The sequence below is a fragment of the Eurosta solidaginis genome, chromosome 2, assembly GCF_040869045.1.
Source record: "Eurosta solidaginis isolate ZX-2024a chromosome 2, ASM4086904v1, whole genome shotgun sequence".
Taxonomy (NCBI): Eukaryota; Metazoa; Arthropoda; class Insecta; order Diptera; family Tephritidae; genus Eurosta; species Eurosta solidaginis.
This window is the reverse complement of record NC_090320.1, coordinates 112,656,694-112,667,790: the sequence shown is the minus strand read 5'-3', so window position 1 is coordinate 112,667,790 and position 11,097 is coordinate 112,656,694. Positions and strand designations below refer to the sequence as shown.

Below are 11,097 nucleotides of genomic sequence, written 5' to 3'. Positions count from 1 at the left end.
GAGGTAGAGGGCGGCCCCCACTCCGTTGGAAGGACCAGGTGGAAAACGATTTAAACTCCCTTGGTGTGACCAATTGGCGCCGGTTGGCGGAGCGACTGGCGCGCCTTGTTGAACGGCCATAACCGTTTAGACGGTTAAGTGCCAATTAAGTAAGTAAGTAAAGGATCCATATAAGCGTAGAACAACCTTGTAAAGCTTATAAACAGTATAAAGTGTGTAAACTTCTATGAAGTGACTTTTATAAGTTGAAATGAATCGCCTAAATATTTTTTTATTCATTTAGGTATTTTTGATATCATATGTATGCAATTTTTTTTTTCATCAAGGATTTTTTAAAAACTGTCATTTTATATACCGGTTGTGAATTTGTTTTTGTATTGTTTTCTATTTCTGTACTTTGATATAATATGTGCTTTTTAGCAACATAAAAGAAGTATTACATACATCTACGCTAAAAATAATAGTAGATGAATCCGGTGTTTCCTTTATCAAAATGAAATGTTTAAAGGCTTGAAGCCATTTGTTTTCTTTATTAAGTTTAAGATATTACTGTTGAATTTAAATAACCTGTTGAGTTTTTGTTGAGCTTTAGGCCAATATTTTGAAACAAAAACTTAGTTAAGTTTTATATTCTAATTTTATTCGGTCAATATTTCGGCTGCAGTGTGAGACCATCTTCGGAACCTGCATAAGCAATAAGACAATTAAAACAATAAGTGACTATGTTTAATAATATAATATTTATCAAAAATGGAATTGAAATGTTTAAACTTTAAAGCTATGAATAATAAAGCTGTTTTCAAAAACATTTCATTTTATTTTTCTATTTCATTGAAAATATACAAATTTGTAAGCTATACCAAAGTTATTACGTCTAACTTTTTTTTTAAATGTATTCTTAGAAGCCATCCAGTGGGAAAGTGGGTAATGCATTACCTTTTTCAACAATGAAAAGAAGCATGAAGCAGTAATCAATGAAAATATCTTTGAAAAAGCAAGCGAATGTATAAAATGTAATGTGTGCTGTAAGGTTTATGTCATATGCATTACTTTCATATGACATCGCTGTAGAAAAATTCATGCCTGTTTTCGTTCATAGCTTACATTGCCAAAAATTACTTTGTGAACTAAAACATGCATGAATTTTTCTACAGCGATGTCATAGGAAAGTAATGTATATGACATAAACCTTACAGCATACATTATATTTTATACATTCGCTTGCTTTTTCAAAGATGTTTTCATTGATTACTGCTTCATGCTTTTTTTATTGATGAAAAAGGTAATACATTACCCACTTTCCCACTGGGTAGTGGCTACGACTTACATCCCCAGAGCGTTTAGGCAGCTCTGACGTGCCCTTATACCTTCGGCGTAATACCCCGTCGATGCAAATGAAGTGGCCGTGCCTGCATCACCAGGAGCTGTGCTTTCTGCCCTTACATCCTCTGACAGAGTAATGCCACGTTTTATTAGAACGTTGTGCAATATAGCACACGTATAAATAATAAAAGCGGCATTTCTGCGGGTGTACCTGAGAACGCGCTCTTTGGACAAGCACCTAAAGCGTAACTTTAGTACCCCATAGGCTCGCTCTATTGGGTTTCTTGCCTTGACGTGTACCTTGTTATACCGTTCTTCATTGTCTGACGAAGGGGTTCCTATTGGAGTAAGCAGCCACGGTTCCAATGGGTAGCCTGAGTCCTCCAAGAGCCATGTGAAGGACCCCGCAACATGCTCCCTTATGAGCTTAATACGTACTGGCGACGTCGTCCATATACCGGCGTCGTGGCATGAGCCAGGAAATCGCGCGTTAACATGGCGGAAAATAAGCTCATCATCGCAAATCTATGAATGACGTTATTTAATTGTAAATACTTCAACGTGTTTTTGTGGAAGCATACATTTTGTATACTTACAGCTTCAACGTTCACGCTGGAGTAACCCTACCTGTTCATGTAATCGTGAGGCACTACACCAACAGTCGAAGACGACGGCGCAATTATGACAACATGTGTGCAGTCAATAGCACCTATTACGCCTTTAATTCCAAATTTGCTATGAAAACTAAAAAAGCTTGAATTAAGTTAATCCTGTAAATGTTAAACCCAAATTAATGCTGTTTTAATGCTCAGCCGTGTTTGGGAAACTAATTTCAGCATTTTTATGCTCAAAAACTAGCCAACAAATATCTTTGATGTTCCTGGAAACGGAAGATTAGCTAACAGCTACAAAATGGCTGTTTCCAACGCAGCTTTGGTATGAACCATTGGCTAGGAAATAAAGTACTGAAACAAACTGAAAAGAACAAAGTTTTAAGTGATGTGCATACGTATTATAAAAGCTTTTTCCTTACTCGTATCTCAAACGGAATTCTCGAGTTCCGCACATAATTGTCATGCGGCTTTAACTCTTGAATAAGTTCCCAGCACAGCGTCTTGGGAAATCGCAAAAACCTCTGGAAATTTTATTCTTGCAGCAAAAAAGGGTCTTCCTTGTCCCGAAAACTAGCCAGCTTAAGCCTGCGGAAATTTCTGCATCGCAAACAACCAGAACTTTTATAAATAATGCTTTTAATTAATAGTTTTTGTAAACAAAAGTTTTGGCAATGAATAATAGCATAAACAAGTTACTAGTTTCACCAAAACTTTTGTAAACTATGGTTTATCAATAAAACACTATTAATTACACAAAAGTTTTTTACGCTTTAACACGATAACCTTTCCTCATTTTTACGGTTTTGTAAAATTAGATACAAAATATATGTTTCTTCCTCCATGTTTTTGTTTTTGTTATCGACTTTAAACCAGCTCACAAAATACCCTACAAGACAGGTACCCGTTACCTAATCGATTACTTAATCGTTACCAATAACTTGGTCACCAATTATCGTCTTAATGACTTTTACATTGCTGTCGGGAAAAAGGTAACGCATGCGCTCTCTCAAAATAGTGTACGTGTGACTCGCTTTCTCGCTCTTACCCATTGTGTTTTCGACATTCCTTCTCGCTCGATGTTATTTACATTTTTAAGTTACTTCATCAGTTATGTTTTCGTTATCGCTAACCAAAACATATGCAACAACAACAACACGGGTAACTGGCCTATCGGTTACCTTCTGTCAAATCGCTTTTTCCATGAATGAAACGCGTCCTTTATGTTCAGATAATATTTAATTATAAATTATTCATATATCCAATGTTTTTTTACAATTTAAATTATTCCCTTATTACTCTAGTGAACTTTACATATATGAATTTTTATATTTATAAACTATATAAATACATTAACGTCTATTCATAGTCGTACCCTTTCCGAAACCTTGTTTTGAAGTTCTTATTTTTCCTGCGCTGGTAATGTTGCTCATCAGTTTGCAGAGTCATATTAGTTTGGTAGGTATAATAACATCAGACGTAGCGAAATTAGGAAGCATGTCAGGAGTATCACCAGAATCCAAAGAAACATGGTGATTCATTTCGTCACCTCCGTTTTCTTCCATATCCGGATTCATTCCATACTAGTCATTATAAATAGCTTGTAGATGCCACATAGGTGTAACCATACCCTTAAGATCTTTCCGTTCAAATCTTGTGGTGTACAATGAGCAAACTTTTCATAAACATGTACACGTAAACTTGTATTTGTTCTAAATTGTTCACCACATTCTAAACATAGAAAAGATGTTCTTTCATCCACTGATTCCTCATGTTCCTGTATTAAGTGTTTGCGTAAATACCATTGTGATTACAATATGGACAAACAGTCAATTCTAAACTTTTCGTTGTTACATCAATTGTTTCAGCGTGTTGTACACGTAAATGAAAATTCATACTTGAATGTATTTTCGTCTTCCAATCGCATAATTTACATTTTAAATAATGACTATTAGGCATATGAGAAATCTCATGGTCCAATAATTTGTTGAAGCTTGATGTAGCTGCTTGAATATCACAAAATTTACATTTTGCACCACGTTCGTTATATTTAAATTGTAAATGTTCTGGTTTCTCTACACGATGCATAAAGTTTAGATGCTTTTTCCAACAATGTGGTGAATTTAATTGAAATACATACATTGGGCATTGTCTCATGATAAATTTTCCATAAATATACTGAGCCTCTTTATGTAGGCTCTTTTCTTAACATCTAATTCTGGTCGTACCGGATATGACAGTTTTGCTTTAGGTTATAATCCACACTCATACTATTTTCAGATTCTGTTTCATAATTTTCATCATTTTCAACATTGGACTTTGCATCAACATCATTATCATCATCGGCATTTTTTGATAACTCTGTTTTAAGCTTCATATTTATCAAAGGTTCATCTTCCTTAGTATTAGAATTAGAAATATTGTCATCTTCGGTTAAGTTTTTATCAAGTTTAGCTTTTTTCCTAGGTTTAAATTCTTTACTATCCGTACTAGAATTAGTACTACATTTTTCGTGGTCTGTTTGAGTTTTTAAATTTGCCAATGGTTCGCCTTTATCAGTATTAGAATCAGAATGGCCTTGGCCATCTTCACCGTGTTGCAAAGTAGGCGACATATGTTGGTGTTGATGTTTGCGCATATTGCGGATATGTTGGTGGTTCACTAGTCATTAATTGTTTAGAAGTTTCAACTTGTTGCGATTGTTGTTGCTGGCTGATGATGTGGTGTTAACGTTTGTTCTACAATTTATTCGGGTGATTACACATATTGTTGGTGTTGTTATGATGCTGGAAAACCTTCCGATATTGAAAGTCCTTGATTAGTGTAATCCCCACGTAGTGAACTACTCCTGTGACCGCGTTCGCGGTAACTATTACATCTGAAGGCGCTTAAGTTACAGACATAGCTGACATCTAAAGTAAAAACCAAAATAAAATATTAATATCAGTGTTTATGAATAACAATTTTAAAATAAGCTCTTACAACAACGTGATCTGTGGCTACATCGCCATGTAGGTAGTGTGGTGTTCCACCTTGTATAAACGTAGGTACTATATGTGCTCAACCGTGCAAATTGACATTAGCAGTAATATTATTTACATAAACATAGCTTGGTATTTGTGCAGGCCTCAATATAGCATACATTGGTTCAGTTCGGTGTGCACCAGCCACTGGTACAAACACTTTTGAATGCATAGCTTTCATATAGGATGCATGTCCAGCAGTGATCCGGTTGTGCCAATATATAATGGGCTGCTCCGTCTCTTGGTACGGCTGTATAGGTATAGGCGGGTGCAATGTATTACTAGTCTGCTCAAGATCGTATGGTACATAGATAGCTCGAAGACGCCAGAGGGGATTGGAGCCAGAGTTTTCGGACCCAGAACCAAAATATCAGTAACTCTAAAAGCACATCCGAGCATTTTCGAGCGGAAGTATTCGCCATAAATTAGTGCGCTAAGCTGAACCTTCAGCGCTGATACCCCAATGAAACAGTTGCCATACTCAGTCAGGCAGTCAGGTTCCACCAAAGGCATTTGCGGCGTTCGAAATAAAGTCAGCACTGGTCCTTCAGTGCGTAGAAAAGCTGAATCAATTAGGAGCACACAACGTAGTACTGTTGTCCTTTGTCCTAGGCCACAGGGGAGTGGAGGGCAATGAGCAGGCGGACTCAATGTTTAATTTGTTGCGTCTCTCCCACAAATTGTCAACCTCCCAGCAGATCCTTGCAGCGGGTCTGCGCCATACTCTCCTCTTCCAGGAAGGTATCGAGCCCAATCCGGGTCCTTCTCCTGACCCCAGTACTGAGAAATGGGGTTGCTGCGTTTGTCGGAAAAGAATCTTTTTAGGACGGTCATATATATAAGGGCCTGAAATATTTCAATGAACTTCCTAATCACATAAAAAGTAGTAATAACTTCAATACTTTAAAAAAAAAGTTTATTGGAGCATTGTAAAACCCTTCCAATAAGATAAAGTTTTTTTCTTTTATTTTTTTACATGATATACCGATACTGGAGCGCGAAAAGGGAATGGTAATATTGGTAGCAGCAAAATACAATGCATCCGGCCCTAAGGAAAAGAAAATCGGTGGCCACCTGTAACTCCAGACAGTTCCAACAACTAATTTCGCTGGAATTCGGTATTTCCAGCTGGTTTTTACTGTTGCTGATCGGAATCACTCGCATAACAACAAAATTATATAATGTGTAACAAAAATAACGAAAATAAGGCCAAATAAAAGTTGCAGCAGGGGGGATTGGAAACACGTCCTTTTCAACCTCCCATTATATGTTGAGCTGTGCTAATCGGAATCTTCATGCATTCCGACAGCGTCTTTACTAAACAAAGTTGGGTTATTTTCAATTTCCAACATCCAAAGACATGTTTAGCTGCATTGATCGGAGACTAATACATTCCGACAGCTTAAAATACACATATAATTGAAAAATATAAGTTCCAAATTGTGTTGCCTTAAGCTGGGAGCACTGGAGGATTGGAAACGTCGTAATGAGTGGCTCCCAGACTCGTCCCTTTGTCACGCTAGTAAATATGCTGATCGGAATCACATGGCATTCCAACAGCATATACAATAGAAATAAGTGATTATAACAATGAATTGTACTTAGTAGTTTAAGTTTTAGGCCTAAACAGTCGTAATAATAAATAAATTAAATTAAAAAAATAAATACTCTTGTCAGTGTTTCACGTGCAAGGGATGGTTGCATCGGACAGGTTGCTCTGGGCTAGATTCCAAAATCCAGCGTCCTCGTAACTTTTATAAATCTTTTGTGGCTCTTGTTGTTCACGGCCTCATTACATTATGAAGAAATACGGCACCTGAGAACACAGCCGTATGAAGCTAAAAAACACAAGCATGTCTTCAGTGAACTCCACAAACAGGCGTCGGACCTCTAACGCGGTGATTACTGTACTCAAAGAACAAAACTAGCAGAGGAGGAACGCACTCTCCCTAGGGAAACGAGAGTAGTCACTCTAGCTCAACTCCGAGCTGGATAACGTAACAGGTTAAACTCTTACCTATCCAGAATCAACCCCGACATACAAAACATTGTCCTGCTTGTATTGTGTCCCCACATGTCACCAACCATCTCTTTAACTGTATTGTGGAACCAACGCCTCTAACACTCCTCTCATTATGGTCCACCCCTGTTGAAACAGAAAGTATCTTTGGACTCCCGTTAGAGGACATTGATGACAATTTGTGATCGGTCGCACCTATTGGATGGGGCGAAGCACTGCTTCTACAACAACAGCAGGCGGACAACACGGAAAGAGAGGCAGCAACTGCATGACGCATCGATCCCGAGCCGTTCCTGCCAGTTGGCCCACAGGGGCATTTATTAGCAGAAGGGAGGGAAGAGAGAGAACACTGGCGCAATATGCCAGGCCTGAGTCAATCTAAGTTACTGTTAGGGGGTTACAGCACAACTCGAATTAGGGCATTAATAATCCTCTCAAAAAGATAACCTAAGAACCCTAACGGCAATTTTTACAAGACACTGTAGACTGAATAGTCACATGCAAAAGCTGGGTATAATATCGAACAACACATACCGATTTAGTGATGGATCAGCAGACGGTGGACCATAAAAGCATGGTAGCCAATTTACTTACCCTTTCTGGTGCGATGATTCCTGGACAATCGGGCCTGACTAGACGCGATTTTTTTTGCCTTAAGAGAGCGTGCTTCACGCGAACCATATCATGTTATGGCACACCTTTGGTGATGCAAAAAATCAAAGACATTTCTGCTTCTAATGCTTCTGGGATAGCAGCAGCAGCTCCCGGTGGCGCCACATAAATAACAGTTGCATGCCGATCAGTTGCCTTTTTTGCTCCGGCTACCTATTCAATTTTAATTCACATTACATTATCTACTATTGCAATTTTTAATCACTACAAATCAATATAAATAACCGAAGCAAATACTGGCAAACCAAGATGCGTAGTTCCACCCCTTTTTAGGGAAATACATCCAACCAGTTTGGTACCGTATTCCAAAGCATGTTGCTTGTAAAGTACCTTGTATCCTTGGCAAATGACACGTGAATCTGCATTTAGTTGTAGATTTCCTCTGATTTTGGCATATTCTGAGCTGAATCTCAACCCGGCGGAGATGCTATCTATTAGAATAATATAACATTTTTTTTATTATTTAAAAATGCACATACGTATGAATGAAAATCAGAAGGTAAATAATGTTGTTGGTGTTGTAGCGATAAGGACACTCCCCGTTATCGACTTTGTTGGTCCTTTGCCGGATGCATATCGGGTACGTTCCGGGAACCATTAAGGTACTAGCCCGACCATATCGGGAGCGATTTAGTTGACATGAAACCTTGTAGGCCATCCCGTCGATTCTGTACAACTTAATATGGTAACGATTTACAAGACGGTGCACCACCTAATTTTTATCAAAAATTATCAAACGTGGAATCAAAAGGCGCGCCTCGATCTCCATTTTTTTATTATTTGATATTTTTAAATTAGGTGGTGTACCGTCTTGTAAAACGTTACCCTTAATATTATTTTGGGTGAAGGCCGCCAACGCAAAAAGATGGTCTCTGCAGCAAAATTTTTAATTTCCGTCACATGTCACAACTAAAATTAACTTAATGTTATTTTGGGCGAAGGCCGCCAACGTAAAAAGGTGTTTTCTGCAACAAAATTTTTAATTTCCGTCACATGTCACAACTAAAAGCACAAGATATTTTTCGTTGTAAACAAATATATTTTTTTGCGTTTCAATGTTTTCCGGAATAATTAATGAACTGTCATTTCGATGGCAGCTTGAAACGTCGATGTGTTAGTGGAGAGCGAAAAAAGCTTTGAATGTGTGAGTGAACTGGTTACCTCCGTCTTGTAGGGTAGTGACTCTTTTTTTGAGACTTGAGATGGGAGACAGTTTGCTGAATACCAGATTTTCTCAAAACTAAATTTGACCACGAAATGTCTCTATTAGTGACTAGAGACAGCTTACAGAATTTACCTATAAGTATATTTAAACGAACACGCCCTAGGCGTATATGAATAATAAATTGTATTCGAAAAAAACTTGAATGAAGTTCATATAATTTTATGTATTTTCCTTTCTACAATTTTGCATATACATACATTTATGTATATTTTAAATGGTCTTATTTCAAAAATTTATCATAAGCTAATTAAATTGAAAAAAAAATGTTGGATTGTTTACAGCAGTGAGTACGAAAGTAGCATCGAAAATTAATACAAATGCTTTCGGTTATTATCCCCTTCATTTATTTTCGTTAAAAGTTCGAAAGTGTTCAAAACAAAAGTTCAGAAAAAAAAGCTTTCGAAACCATTACCGAAAAAGTTAATGTTGAAAAAAAAATGTTTACGAAAATCTCGCAGTTATATCGGCAGCGTGTTGCTCGCAACCACTCGTGACCACAACGCTTCAATCGTTGACGCTTATGAAAATCCTTAATAATAGTTTCTCCGCCCCATATGCATTCATGCGATTCTTACTTACTTACTTAATTGGCGCTTAACCGTCTAAACGATTCAGGTGTATCAATTAAAGGCAGTGGTATATTTTGCGCAGGTTCCACCTCACTAGATACTCGTCGCGCTCAAACGGTTCAGTTTTGGGTGCATAATGTACAAAATTCCTCTTCGGCTTCTAGGTCCTCTATTATTGAATCGGTTTACTTTCGCCAGCCACGTAGCATTTGGGAAGCCTTATATGAAATAGAAACATAATCATTACCTCAGTTTTTGCGATGTAGCGTGTGCCCTGCCAAATTACAATTTTCGTTCTAAACCAAAATTTTTACCTGATTATAACGATCGAAATAAATTTTCTACGAAAAATTTAGTTTCTTTCCAATCAATTGCCGATGACCAAAATTGGCACAAATGACGTTTTGATACTTCACTTCCTTTTTAATTTTTTTTTTTTTCCAACCATCACCCATGTTTGCCATTTGCTTTATGATCATTCAAAATGGCCCACCAAGCCGTTAAAGAGAGAAAAGGAAAAAAATTCCACTCCTTATTGCGACTGCGCACTTGAACGGCGCCGTTTTTATTTAACTGTGACTGCCATTATTGTATGGTTCGACCATATGGTTGGCTCATCTCTACCGCAACACATACTTTTTTCAGATTGTCAAAATCTTCGCGTTGATGTTAGGCGAAAGGAATGTAGAGAAAGCGTAAATTTTGAAACTCTTGTGTGTTGTGGGAAATTTGTGCGCTCAATTAGATAAGAGCGTTATATAATTGGCAATGTGTTGTTCACATTTTGCGCTTGCCATCTCCTTTTGACAATCTTGAAAAGAATAAAATCCGCTGGTGAGATGAGCCACCTATGCCATTTAGCCAGGTGTTATTGAGAATTCGTCAATGTCATTGGAATTTTTGGCGATGCCACCCGCACGAAATTGAAACCAATTTATTTTAACCACCCCAGGCAGACATGGGTGAAAGTGAATCCTAACCTTTTAACCTATTAACTAACCAACTAGTACGTTCAAAGGGTGAAGCTACCAGGTGGACCATAACAAACCTGCTTCGCTTTGATAACCTGGCGATGAAGCGAACGCCAAACCGGTTCACCCGTAGGGAGCCACTTCCAGGAGCCTCCGATGTTAGTTAACGTGGAGCACGACTCGTCCCTAAGATAAGAGTCTCCAAGTTCTACCGCGAAGCTAGCCGGGCAACAAAAGGTCCATCAAAAAAATCAAGTCGAATAGTAAATTAATTTTGTTTCTTAGTTAAAAAGCTTTGCGGTAATTAGATATTTGTTATGGAGAACTCGTCAAAACTCCGTATGGTATTTTCTAGTGGTTATCGCCACCACCGAAAGGCAAAAAAAATATATAGACATTTTAATGAAGGAGAACTCGTTCAAACTCCGAAAGGCTAGTCCAACCCAAGTTTGGATTGCCAGGTTGTTCACGGTTCTCGGTGAGAACGCATGTGAACGCCCTAGGAAATCGTTGCTCGGGGAGAGTACTGGGCGAGATGGCTCCGACCGCCAAAGCGCCCATACAGGGTAAAAAAAAATCGTATTTGTAGGTTTAAAAGAAAATCAATTTATAAATTTAACAAAATTGAATAAATTGCTACTTGAGTATTAGTGTAAAAAAACTTCTATCTAAAGGAAAAGCTA

The 11,097-nt window shown here is 37.8% G+C and overlaps 1 pseudogene; it reads right to left on the bottom strand.

Moving 5' to 3' along the window:
- Nucleotides 1–638: 638 nt before the first annotated feature.
- Nucleotides 639–2,779, bottom strand: LOC137241605 (putative nuclease HARBI1; annotated as a pseudogene).
- Between the last annotated feature and the right edge of the window lie 8,318 nt (nt 2,780–11,097).